This window comes from Bufo gargarizans, chromosome 8 (genome assembly GCF_014858855.1).
Source record: "Bufo gargarizans isolate SCDJY-AF-19 chromosome 8, ASM1485885v1, whole genome shotgun sequence".
In the NCBI taxonomy this organism is placed as follows: domain Eukaryota; kingdom Metazoa; phylum Chordata; class Amphibia; order Anura; family Bufonidae; genus Bufo; species Bufo gargarizans.
Window position 1 is genome coordinate 107794589 of NC_058087.1, and position 13963 is coordinate 107808551.

A 13963-nucleotide genomic window follows, 5' to 3' on the forward strand; every position below is an offset into this window, starting at 1 on the left:
ATAGCGCAAAATGAATCGAATCGCGATAATCTGCAAATGTGATACGGCGATTTGGCCGACCCGAAAATGCTGCGATTATATATGAAGGGGGCCCCGCGCACATAACTGGCTTACTAAGTGACGTCAGTCACGCGCCGGTCGGCCAGCTCGCTGCAGTGCATTCATAGTGACCGTGAGTACAGAGGCTGGCCATGTTATCAATAGGAGAGAGATTGTTTTACACACTAGTAAAATACTTTACACACAAATCCAGTTATGTGCGCAGTTTAGGATACATAGGACCATGAGGGGGACCAGCATAAGATGCTATATGTCTAATGCTGGCCCCCTTCATGGCCCTATGTGTCATAGCACACATCGCCCATAACGGCGCGCCCTCCACAGATCCACCCCCATAACGGCGCGCCCTCCACAGATCCACCCTCATAACGGCGCGCCCTCCACAGATCCACCCCCATAACGGCGCGCCCTCCACAGATCCACCCCCATAACGGCGCGCCCTCCACAGATCCACCCCCATAACGGCGCGCCCTCCACAGATCCACCCCCATAACGGCGCGCCCTCCACAGATCCACCCCCATAACGGCGCGCCCTCCACAGATCCACCCCCATAACGGCGCGCCCTCCACAGATCCACCCCCATAACGGCGCGCCCTCCACAGATCCACCCCCATAACGGCGCGCCCTCCACAGATCCACCCCCATAACGGCGCGTCCTCCACAGATCCACCCCCATAACGGCGCGTCCTCCACAGATCCACCTCCACAACGGCGCGTCATCCACAGATCCACCCCCATAACAGCGCGTCATCCACAGATCCACCCCCCATAACAGCGCGTCATCCACAGATCCCCATAATTATGTCATACCCAGCCGCGTCAGCGGCTCATATGGGAAAATCCAAGCAAATAGACCTATAGCACAATTCCCTTAAAATATCGCATACCGCTATCACAATTGCACAAAATTCCCATATCGTGCAGCTCGTGAGACTTTAGGTGTTCCACAAAAATTAAAGGAAAATAGAGATAAAATTTTAAAATTAAGCTTTTTTGGTAGATTTTCCAATTTAATCCATTTTTTTCTTTAACACATAGAAGGTTAAAAACCAAAACAAAACACTATATTACGCCGATTCTGCTGTTTACAGAAACACCCCACATGTGGTCGTAAATGGATGTAAGGGAACACGGAAGGGCGCAGAAGTAAAGAAACGTCTTGGAAGGCAGATTTTGCTGGTCTGGCTTTTAGATGCCTTCTCCCATTTTAAGCCCCCCTGATGCACTCTCACAGTAGAAACTCCCAAACCGTTACCCCATTTTGGAAACTAGGGGATAGCGCCAGTTTTATTGGTACTATTTTGGGGTACATATGATTTTTAATTGCTCTATATTATGTTTTTTGTGAGGCAAGGTAACCAAAACATTAGCTGTTTTGGCACAGTTCTAATTTTTTACAACATTATTTTGACAGGGTAGATCATGTGCTATTTTTTAGAGAGCAGGTTGTTACGGACACAAGGATATCAAACATGTCTACTGTTTTTGTTTCAGTTTTACATAAAGCATTTTAGAAAAAATTATTTTTGTGTCCATTTTCTAAACGCTTTATTTCAATTTTTTCTGCCGATCGTCTTGTACAGGGGCTAGTTTTTTTGCAGGAAGAGTTGACGTTTTTTATTGGTACCATTTTAGGGTACATATGATTTTTATTTATTTATCAATTTTACACTTTATGGGGGAATATGACCAAAAAATTGGTAATTTTGGCACAGTTTTTATGTATTTATTTTCTAGCGTTCACCTAAGGGGTTAGTTCATGTGATATTTTTATAGAACACATTGTTACGGACAAGGCAATACCTAATATGTATACTTTTTCTTATATATTTAATCTTAAGAATTGCATTTTTAAAACCCAAAAAATTATGTTTTACTATCTCCATTGTCAGAGCGATAGCTTACTTATTTTTTGACAGATTGTCTTAGATAGGGTCTAATTTTTTTGCGGGATGAGGCACTATTTTGGGGGGGGGGGGGGGGAGAGGATATGCCTTTTTGATCGCTTTGTGTTGCAATTATTGTGATGTAAGGTGACAAAAATAGCTTTTTTTTATACAGTTTTCATTTTTACAGTGTGACCTGAGGGGTTAGAGCATGTGATATTTTTATAGAGCGGGTTACAAATGCAGCGATACCTAATATGTATACTTTTTTTTTTTTTTACTTTAACACAATAATGGCATATTTGAAACATTTGGCATGTTCTAAGAGGTGTATATTTTTTTTAGCGATTTTCTTAGGTAGGGGCTAATTTTTTGCGGGATGAGGTGATATTGGTAGCTTTTTGTGGGACATACGCCTTTTTGAACACTTGGTGTTGCACTTTTTGTGATGTAAGGTTTGTGCTAAAGGTAGAAGTCTGATCAGACTTTGTAAAGTGAAAATACAGTACAGACATCAGACCCACTGGATCTTCAAGAACCAAGTGGGTCTGGGGGAAAAAATAAAAAATAAAAAATTTAAAAATAAATAAAAACATTTATAACTGATTAAAATAAAAAAATTCCCTACCCATGTTTGATATCACCGCATCCGTAATGACCTGATCTAGAAAACGGTCATGTTACTTTCCCCGCACGGTGAATGCCATAAAAAAAAACACAGTATTTTTCGCCCTATAACACGCACCGGCCCATAAGACGCACCTAGGTTTTTGAGGAGGAAAATCTGAAAAAAATAATATTTTGAACCAAAAGGTGGGGGGGGGGGGAATCTGTGGGTGACAGTTATGGGGATCTGTGATGACAGCTATGTTGGGGGAGGATCTGTGGGTGACACTTATGGGGGTCTCTGGATGGCACTGTTATGGGGATCTGTGCATGACAGTTATGGGGGGGGGGGGGGGGGGAAGAGATCTGTGGATAACACATATATAGCATCTTCTGCTATGTCATCCACAGATCCCCTCCATAAGTGTCCCTGTAGTGAATGACCCTCAATACAGGGGGTGGGGGTCACATCTGCTTTTATAATGACAGCGGGGCCCGTGCAGTGGCTGTATTCTTCTACACGGGCCCCGCTCACTGCATAATCATATCTCTAATAGTTAATTGTTATGTATATACCGTAATCGCATAATCAGCGCCTGTATACTTACAAGCGCTCGGTAGGTAGCAGAGAGGAGGGAGGAGGCAGGCCGAAAGGACAGTCGCTGGCAGCGCGAGTCATACGTAATGCGCCCACGCCGCCTGCTTCATTCATAAAGTGGGCAGCGCAGGCGCGTGACGTCCTCCCGGCCTGCCTCCTCCCTCCTCCCTGCTACCTACCGAGCGCTTGTAAGTATACAGGCGCTGATTATGCGATTATGGTATATACATAACAATTAACTATTAGAGATTTGATTATACAGTGAGCGGGGCCCGTGTAGTATAATACAGTCACTGCACGGGCCCTGCTGTCATTATAAAAGCAGATGCCGTCCCCCGGCTCCTCCTCCCTCTCAACTGATACACCCGCCGCGCATCATTGCGGCGGGTGTATCATAAAAAATTCTGCAAATATCTGCAGCATTCACCCGATAAGACACACTGCTATTTTCCCCCCTCTTTTGGGGGGGAAAAAGTGAGTCTTATAGGGCGAAAAATACGGTAAAAATAAAGACTATGATGCAATTTAAATTTTGCCCACCTTACTTCCCAGAAAAAGGTAATAAAAGTGATCAAAAAGTCGTATGTACGCCAAAATAGTCCCAATCAAACAGTCATCTCATCCCACAAAAATGATACCCTACCTAAGACAATCACCCAAAAACTGAAAAAACTATGACTCAGACTATGGAGACACTAAAACATGATTGTTTTTTTGTTTCAAAAATAATATTATTGGGTAAAAATAATAAGAAAGTATACATATTAGGTATCACCAAGTCCGTAACGATCAGCTCTAAAAAAATATGACATAACCCCTCAGATGAACACTGTCAAAAAAATAAAATAAAAACTGTGCTAAAAAAAAAAAAGCACAGGTAGACGACCCCCCCCCCCCCCCCCCCCCAATGGTGCCAATCTAACTATCAAAAAAAATTATACCCTACATAAGACAATCGCCCCAAAAAAATTAAATAAAAAATATGGCTCTCAGACTATGGAGATACAAACATTTTTTTTTTTCAAGAATGATTGTGTAAAACCTAAATAAAAAAATTTAAAAAAGTATACATATTAGGTATTGCCACATCCATAAGAACCTGCTCTATAAAAATACCACAACCTAACCCCTCAGATGAACACTAAAGAAATACTGAATAAAAACCCCTCACAAAAAGTGTAATAGCAAGTGATCAAAAAGTCATTGGCACCCCAAAATAGTGCCAATCTAACCAACATCTCATCCCGCAAAAATGATACCCAACCTGAAACAAACGCCTAAAAACTGAAAAAACTATGGCTCTCAGACTATGGAGACAAACCTTTTTTGTTTCAAAAATGATTGTGTAAAACCTAAATAAAGTATACATATTTATATATTAGGTATCTCCGCGTCCGTAAGAACCTGCTCTATAAAAATAACTCATGATCTAGCCTGTCAGATGAACATTGTAAATAATAAATAAAAATGGTGCCAAAACAGCTATTTTTGGCAAATTTTTCATTTTAATCCATTTTTCCCCTGAAACAAAGCAAGGGTTAAACAGCCAAACAAAACTCAATACTTATTGCCCTGATTCTGCAGTTTACAGAAATGCCCCATATGTGGTCGCAAACTGCTGTATGGCCACACAACATTGCGCAGAAGGAAAGGAACGCCATAAGGTTTTTGGAAGGCAGTTTTTGCTGGACTGGTTTTTTGACACCATGTCCCATTTGATGCACCCCTAGAGTAAAAAAAATCCAAAAAGTGACCCCATTTAAGAAACTACACCGCTCAAGGTATTCAAAACTGATTTTACAAACTTTGTTAACCCTTTAAGTGTTCCACAAGAGTTATTGGCAAATGGAGATTACATTTCAGAATTTCTATTTTTTTTACTTTGCCTCACAAAAAGTGTATTATAGAGCAACCAAAAATCATATGTACCCTAAAATAGTACCAACAAAACTGATACCTTATCCCGTAGTTTCCAAAATGGGGTAACTTTTTGGGAGTTTCTACTCTAGGGGTCCATCAGGGGGCTTTAAATGGGACATGGTGTCTAAAAACCAAATCAAGCAAAATCTGCCTTCCAGAAACCATATGGTGTGCCTTTCCTTCTGCGCCCTGCCGTGTGCCCGTACCGTAGTTTACGACCACATATGGGGCGTTTCTATAAACTACATAATCAGGGCAATAAATATTGCGTTTTGTTTGGCTGTTAACCCTTGCTTTGTTACTGGAATGTTTTTTTATAAAAATTAAAAATTTGCCAAAGAATTGCAATTCTGAAATTTCATCTCCATTTGCCAATAACTATTGTGGAACACCTAAAGGGTTAACAAAGTTTGTAAAATCAGTTTTAAATGAGGGGTGTAGTTTCCAAAATGGGGCCATTTTTGGGTGGTTTCTATTATGTAAGCCTCACAAAGTGACTTCAAACCTGAACTGGTCCTTAAAAAGTGGATTTTGAAAAATTTCTGAAAAAGTTCAAGATTTGCTTCTAAACTAAGCCTTGTAACGTTCCCAAAAAATAAAATGGCATTACCAAAACGATCCAAACATGAATTAGACATATGGGGAATGTAAATTAATAACTATTTTTGGAGGTATTACTATGTATTATAGAAGTAGAGAAATTGAAACTTTGGGTTTTTTGACTCCATTTTACCAGTGTCACGAAGTACAATATGTGACGAAAAACAATCTCAGAATGGCCTGGGTAAGTAAAAGCACTATAAAGTTATTCACACAAAGTGACAGTGGTCAGATTTGCAAAAAAAATGGACTGGTCCTACAGGTGAAATTGAGCCCAGTTCCTAAGGGGTTAAGGTGCTGGTCAGGAAGGGGTTAATATAGCTATATGGGTTATTTTCTTTATATAAAAAAAAAGAATTGTCAAAATTAAAAAGTTGGTGCTCTCAGGCCTATTTCCCATTGCTCCATAAAATCTAAACTTATCCTTTATACCATATACAAAGTTATTTTTTTAGCTGTAACATATGCCTTTGTTGTCTCACTTCAACACTTCAACAGCTGAGCAAGTGTGCATTCTGGGAGTTGTCGTTTCACAGCAGCTGGAGTGCCGAAGGTTGCTGACCCACAATATATCATGCAAAGTTAATACAAGACACTTTGTACTGTGATTGTCCATATTGTCTCCTTTGCTAGCCTGATTCATTTTCATTCACATTATACACTGCTAGTTTTCAGGGATTACAACCACCACTGAGGTACAGCAAAAGTGACCATGCTTGCACACTACAGAAAAATGTACTGGCCTTTCTGGTAGCCAGAACTGTGAGATTGCACATAGGAGCACATGGCGGCTAGCAGCAGCGGTGGCCATAACCCCTGTAAAAGAGCAGTATTGATGTATGGGAATTAATCAAGATAGCATAAGGCTGCAACAGTAGTGGCAGCATAGCTAGAAACATACAAGGCAGTAGATCAGCTGTTTATGGGTAGTAGTAGTGGTGGTGGATGAACAGAGTTAATAGTGGTGGCAGTAAGCAGTTAGCAGCAAAGACCAGAAGCTGCTGTGGTGGTGGCAGCAGCAGCAGCCATGTGGTACATGTTGGCAGGCAGACAGCAGCAGTGGCTGATGGCAGCAGCAGCTACACAGAACATGATGGCAGGAAAGCAAACAGCAACAGTAACAAGAGGCACTCCCAGCAAGGATAGATCTATTTATTGGCCTCAGCTGCGAGGAGCATAAAAATCCTCCAGGATCCTTGTCTGGTTCTTTTTGACAAAAGTCATGTTTTGGAGGCCCATGGAGAACAATTTGGTCCGTTTGAGTGTCAGCACAGCTCCTGTTGTGCTGAAAACTGTCTCCAAGATGACACTGGAGGCTGGGCAAGAAAGAGATAGCATATTCCGGGAACAGGGGATGCTATAAAGACAAGGCAGAGTCCAGATAGGACTGAACCTAGGCAGTAGGTCTCTGCAGGTTTGCCTCATGGCACATGAAAAAACTGTTCTATCATATTGAGGACCCATAACTGGATGTTGCAGCTTCTGCTGCTTGTGACAACGTAGAGGGCGGGAGTTGGTTGACATTGAAGGGGGTGGAGAGGCACCTCCCTTTCAGACACACTGGCGGCAGATGACGCAGTGTATCCTAATAACATAATTTGGCATCTCTGTTGGAGAGAGGAAAACATTCTCATATTTTGCTGTGATGGTGAGGGTCTAAAAGCATGGCCATCCAGTAATCAGACTGCTTCATGTGAATGATACACCTTCCCAAGGAGCCAGTTCTTTCTGGATGTATCCCCCCACTGGGACAATTGGGTGTAGTGGCCGATATCATCATCATCATCCTACTTCTGCTTCTCCACCTCCACCTCATCCTCCTCCTCCCCACCCATGGGACTTCCCCCTTGTGGATTGCCAAAAGGTACAGGGCAGACAGCAATATGCATTAGGTGCTCTTCAAAAATCTTTTGCTGCATGAGCATCGGTTCTAAGATACATATGATGGAAATGAGATTGAGGACCACTGCGACGTGCACAATGACAAATTTTGCAGAGTCTTCAAAGGTAGTCAGCATGTGACAGGCTTCTCCGATGAGTTTCCACTGCCTGTGCCTGACCTTGAAACACTGCTGAGGCGGTCTGGTGCATGACAAAATCATTCACAGATTTACACTACTTGAACAGATGCTCTAGCGTGTGTGAAGTGGAATTCCAGCAAGTTTGAACATTGCAGATTAAGTTGTGTAGACAGTATCCTGGACATTTTCAACACCTTCTTCTTTCTGCGTACTTTGGGGGGGGGGGGGGGGGGGGAGCAGTGCACAACTAGCTTAAAGTCAGTCATCAACTTTATGCTGCCCATACTAACGGCAGCATAAAGTAGAGACAGGCGAGTTGTAGACTAGGCCTGGAAAATAGTCAAATCTACCTGAAAAGAGTCATGGTTATTCATGAATTCTTGCTGTCCCTGCCCACCTGTTGTTGACTGACAGTCTTCTACCTAGTTTTCTCCCTTTTTCTCTCTAAGAGAACTGCCAATCATCAGCAGATGGGTGAGTGCATGAAGGTTTACTTTAAAATTACTGAGGTCACCAAAGGTCGAGAATTCCTTCAGAATGTTAGGGAAGCTGACTAGCGGATCTGTGCAAACGATTAAGAGGTCATCTGCATAGATGGCAATCTTTGACTCCAAATCACCCGTACTTAGGACCCTGATGGAATCATTGGCCCGTAGAGCTCTAGCTAGAAATTCAATAACCATAATGTATAGCAGAGGGGAAAGTGGACACCCTTGTTTGGTTCCATTATGGATACGGAAGGGAATCGATAATGATCCGTTGACACAGACCTGGGCGCTAGGGTCACGGTACAATGCCAGAATCCTATCGATCATGCCAGGGCCGAAACCAAACGCTTTTAGGGATTCAGATAGAAAGGACCAATCTACTCGATCAAACGCCTTCTCTGCGTCGATCGACAAGAGACACAGAGGAGATCCCCCTTTGCTAGCATGGTCAATGATGGCCATGGTACGGATGGTGCCCGAATCAAAATTTTGGTATCGCAACAAGCCTGGTTTACAAATTATAAAACATGAAAATCGCATACATTCTTAGAACTAAAGAAGGAGATTTTTGTAAAACTTACCAGCAAAATCTCTCACTCTTCATTATGGGACACAGGAACCGTGGATATAGCCATGTCCTCTAGGAGGCATTGACACTAGGCAGAAGCCGTTAGCCCTTCCCCTGGCAGCTATACCCCCCTCCAGCCTGGAGAGAGAGCTTCAGTTTGTGTATAAGCAGTAGGAGAGGCAAGTTACCAACGAAAAAACGTGGAACACCAACAATGTCAAGGAACCACAGCGGAAACTGCCACAACTGTGGTTGAACACCACTACTGACTGGGTGGGTGCTGTGTCCCCCAATGAAGAGCGAGAAAGATTTTACTGGTAAGTTTTGTTGCTTGCAATCATATTGGCCCTTGAAGATTGGCATCCTGTCATTTACACTGACCACAACAACTTATGTATAGTCAGCCCAACGTCTCAATCAAACCCGGTGGTCGTTTTTTGCATACTTCAATTTCATGCTGTTGTCCACAAAACTGTGAATCTGATTACTGGACATTACTGCTTAAGACATAATTCTGTCAAGTTCAACCAAGGGATGGGTGAGGATATGAGATATTTTTTTTTTTGTGAAGAGGAGTGCTCTACACATATAAGCATTGACCTTTTCTCGTCCATATTTATTGGGGGACACAAACAGTGGGACGTCCAAAAGCAGTCCACGGGGTGGGGGAACCACAGACCCATGGAAGCAAGCGTCGTGGCAGGCAAAGAAACTGCCGCCTGCAAGACCATGCAGCCAAAGGCAGCGTCCGCCGATGCATAAGTGTGCACCTGGTAGAATTTGTGAATGTGTGTAAGAAGGACCAAGTAGCCGCCTTACCCAACTGTGCAGCTGAAGCGCGATTCCTCCAAGCCCAAGATGTGCCCACCACTCTGGTGGAGTGAGCAGTGACACCTAAGTGCGGGACCCTGCCCTGGGAGCGGTGTGCCTCCTCAACTGCAGTCCGAATCCAATGTGCGATTGCCACCTTGGAGGCTGCCAATCCCTTGCGAGCACCTTCCAGAATGACAAAAAAAATATATACTCCGTACGCCGGAAGGAACTGGAGGCTGCCAATAATCTTCAAAGCCCTGAGAACTCTGGGATAACTCCTTTCCTTCAGGGTGTGAAGGAGAGGGACAGTGAGGGAAGGACAAATTCTTGTCAATATGGAAGTCAGAGACCACCTACGGGAGAATGAAGGAATGTGCCGGAGAACCGCTTTATCCTTGTGAAGAACCAGGTAGGGCTCTCTGCAAGAGAGCACCGCCAACTGGGAGACCCGTCAGATGGATGTGATAGCCACAAGAAAAAACTACCTGCCAGGACAGGAGTCGGAGTGAGATCTCCTGCAAGGGCTCAAGGGAGAAGTCTGGAGCACTGAGAAGAATATATTAAGATCCCAAGGCGGTAGAGGAGGACGGTACGGAAGAACCGTATAGGCTACCACCTGAAGGAAGGTTTTTATAGCCATGGGGGGGGGGGCATGGGACGCTGGAAAAGCTGTGTCCCCCAGGACAGAAGCGCCAACACCTGACCCTTCAAGGAACTAAGGGTAACCCAAGGCCCAACCCTGATTGTACAAAGAACAGGACCATAGAAAGAGAAAAACGGAATGGGGGTATGTCCCGGCTTTCACAGAAACTCAATGGATCCTGGTCGATGCAGGCTTCCTGGCCTGAATCATAGTGCGGATGACGCCTGCCGAACACCCTCTAGTCATGGTGTCCAACGAGAGACCTTAAATACTGATGGAAAGCCGGACCCTGATAAAGAAGGTCATCTCTTAGTGGCAATGACCAAGGGATGTCTCCTAGGAGGAGACAGATGTCAGCGTACCACGCGCGACGGGCCAATCCGGAGACTAAGATTGTCAGAATGTCCTCCATCTAGATCTACCGTACAACCCAGGTAGGAGTGGGAAGTGGGGGAACCCGTAAGTAGGGAGAACTCCTAAGAAGGGGATATCAGGGCGTCCATACCGCATGCTTCCGGATCTCTTGCTGGGGAGAGAAGGAGGGAAGCTTCATGTAGTGGGAAGGATCCCTGTAGGACAGGCATCCTCAAACTGCGGCCTTCCAGCTGTTGTAAAACTACAACTCCCAGCATGCAACTCCCCGCATGCCCAAACAGCCTACAGGTATCAGCCTACAGTAGGGCATTGTGGGAATTGTAGTTTTACAACAGCTGGAGGGCCGCAGTTTGAGGATGCCTGCTGTAGGAGGAGGGATGTGTTGGGCGACACAGTCCACCAGTCGGGACTGGAGCATGTCTGGAAATGGACAGCCACCGAACGAATGCCCCGTGCAATGCAGAGGAGGGAAAGGTAGTAAAGTGCAGGGTGGCTATGAATCATGAGCCAGAGGAGGAAAAAGACAGAAGGAGAAGAATAGGCTAGGTCTAAGCCCATTCCCCATCTGAGAACAGCAGTATACAGAAGTAGCCAAGGATATAGTGGCTGTGCAAAAAACTGCCTGTATTGCTAGCCCTATACTCCGGAAGGGGAGAGGCAATCCGTAGAGGCAACCGAATGCAGTGCTAGAAGAGTCCACCACCTGACGAAGGAGCTGTGCAGTAAGAAACCTAGTATGTAGTGGTAACGCAAATACCACTCCCCCAGCAGTAGCCAGCGCTTGCCTGTCAGCCGAAAACTGAGGGGGAAAGCCGAGACTGTCTCGTAGAAGCCATGTACCATACCAACTCCAGTGAAGTAGAGCTACCATAAAACTCTACCTGGAAGGGTGCTGAACAGGAGCAACTGCTAAAGCTAGAGCCAACAAGTGCTAAGCATCTCTGGGAACTCCTTCAAGACTGTTGGAAGACCATTTCAGGTGACTACCTCTTGAAGCTCATCAAGAGAATGCCAAGAGTGTGCAAAGCAGTAATCAAAGCAAAAGGTGGCTACTTTGAAGAACCTAGAATATGACATTTTCAGTTGTTTCACACTTTTTTGTTACGTATATAATTCCACATGTGTTAATTCATAGTTTTGATGCCTTCAGGGTGAAACTACAATTTTCATAGCCATGAAAAAAAAAAAAAAAAAACTCTTTGAATGAGAAGGGGTGTCCAAACTTTTGGTCTGTACTGTACATGTGCAATCGTGTACGCACTACGTATTGATGCGGACAATATCATGACCGACTGGAACAGAGGAGGCCCATTGCTAGGTAAACCTCTGAGAAGGCATCTAGTGGTATCTGGGTGCTGCAAGTGGATACGATGGCTATTGCACATTGCATCCTTCTTTCCTTGGTGCTGGTTTTGGGCATGCCCAAAACCAGCACCAAGGAAAGAAGGATGCAATGTGCAATAGCCATCGTATCCACTTGCAGCACCCAGATACCACTAGATGAAGAGTACCTGGCACCTGCGGGTACCAACTGTTGCTACGTCCCACTTGGAATAAGCTAAGGCATCTTAAGATGTTTAATCATTCCTCCGGTAGTGGATCACTTGTGGAAGAGGATAATTCAACAGGAAGCACGGTGATGTGCAACACTCAGCCTGTGTAAAGGGATAGCGTGACAGTATCCAATGGTAGTGCAGTTACCCTACCTATGGAAGGTGGTGCATACGGCAAGAACTTAAGCCAGTGGTAGGGAAGATACTCCACCTATGAAGGGGGATTAATGCCCACGGCGAGAACTAGTTCATATGGCGAGTCCTGTACCCCGTGGGAGTGCAATTATTGCACCTAAGTAAGGGGGTAATGCATACAGCACACATAGTAACCAGTGATAATGTCATCACACCACCTATGGAAGGGGTAATTCATACGGCAGGTACTAAACGCAGCAGAGATGCCATTTCGCCACCTACAGAAGGGGGAAAATATACGTCCGGCACTGAAACCTGTGTTATTGTACTTGGTCCACCAATGGCAGGGGATAATGTATAAAAGGCAAGTACTGTATCTAGTAGTACTGCAATTACTCCGCCTAAGGAAGGGGGTAATGCATACAACATGTACTGCAATCTTGGAGATTGCTTCAGATTCACATCAGTGATTTTCTCGCATTGGGATGCGACAATGCAAAAATATTTTCTTCTTTATATGTTATTTATTGTGTGTTTATTTTAAGCTATTGAAGAGGTTGTCGGAGATTTTTAATATCTCTCAGTTTATTTACAAGAACACAGAAGTATAACTCCACTGGCCTCCCCTGCAGGAAAGGATGGTACTAGCTCCACCGTCTCCTTTGATGGGATAAGCATAGCACAGAGAAAGAAAAATTAGAGGGGAAAAAAAAATTGCAGTATAGTGGATTCTATGGTGTATAATAACAGTGCATCTTCCATTTTATATATTAATTCTTAATTTATGCACATACCAAAAATTGCAAGCAAACTCAATACATTTAACACAAGGAAATAAAAGCTTTTTTTATGGGAAGCTGGATTTGATTTTCCTTTGTGGAAACCCAATACATTGTCTGGAATTCATTTCTCCCACATCTTTTAAGAATACAAAAACATAGCACTATGCAGTGTATGGTTGCAGGATTACAATGACCACTTCTCACTGTAAGAAATGTAGCTAATGTTTTGCCAAATTAGTAGAACTTCTATGGTGCTACCTAATATCAGTGGATAGTGCTGACCATCAAAAGGAAAAGTAAAAACCCACTATCTTTTGGGAGTATAAAAAAGGTGACTGAACTACAGTCATTTTGAGTACAGCCATGATGTGGAGTACATAGACCAGATTGGGGATCCCCAGATTAACCCCTTAGGGACCGGGCTCATTTTCACCTTAAAGGGGTATTCCCACCTTAATGATCACTGTTAAATCTGTTAATGATTTGACAGTTGTCTTCCACCGCGGTGGCCGCGCTTGCGCAGACTTCTTTTCTCCCGGCTGGCTGCGCGCAGTCCCGAAAGCGCACGCCGAGGCCGCACATGCGCTATAGTAATTTCTTACCAGGGCGCATGCGCAGTAGCGTGCGCGTTCAGTCCAGCGCTCAGCCCGGCCGGGAGCAGACTTCAATAAAGATGGAGCCTGCCCACTGCTGAAACCAGGAAGTGGACAGCGTGCCAGGAGCAGGTAAGTATTAAACAGTGATGGGAATACCCCTTTAACCACCTCAGTCCCCCTAGCTTAAACAACCTTAATGACCAGACCACTTTTTACAATTCTGCACTACACTACTTTAACCTCTTATTGCTCGGTCATGCAAATTACCACCCAAATAAATTTTACCTCCTTTTCTTCTCACTAATAGAGCTTTCATTT

General features: G+C 44.1%; 1 protein-coding gene across 1 annotated transcript in view; it reads right to left on the reverse strand.

Moving 5' to 3' along the window:
• The window catches only part of WDR75 (WD repeat domain 75), a 229790-nt gene that overhangs the window by 148269 nt on the left and 67558 nt on the right, over window positions 1-13963 (reverse strand). The gene's annotated exons all lie outside the window — the stretch shown is intronic.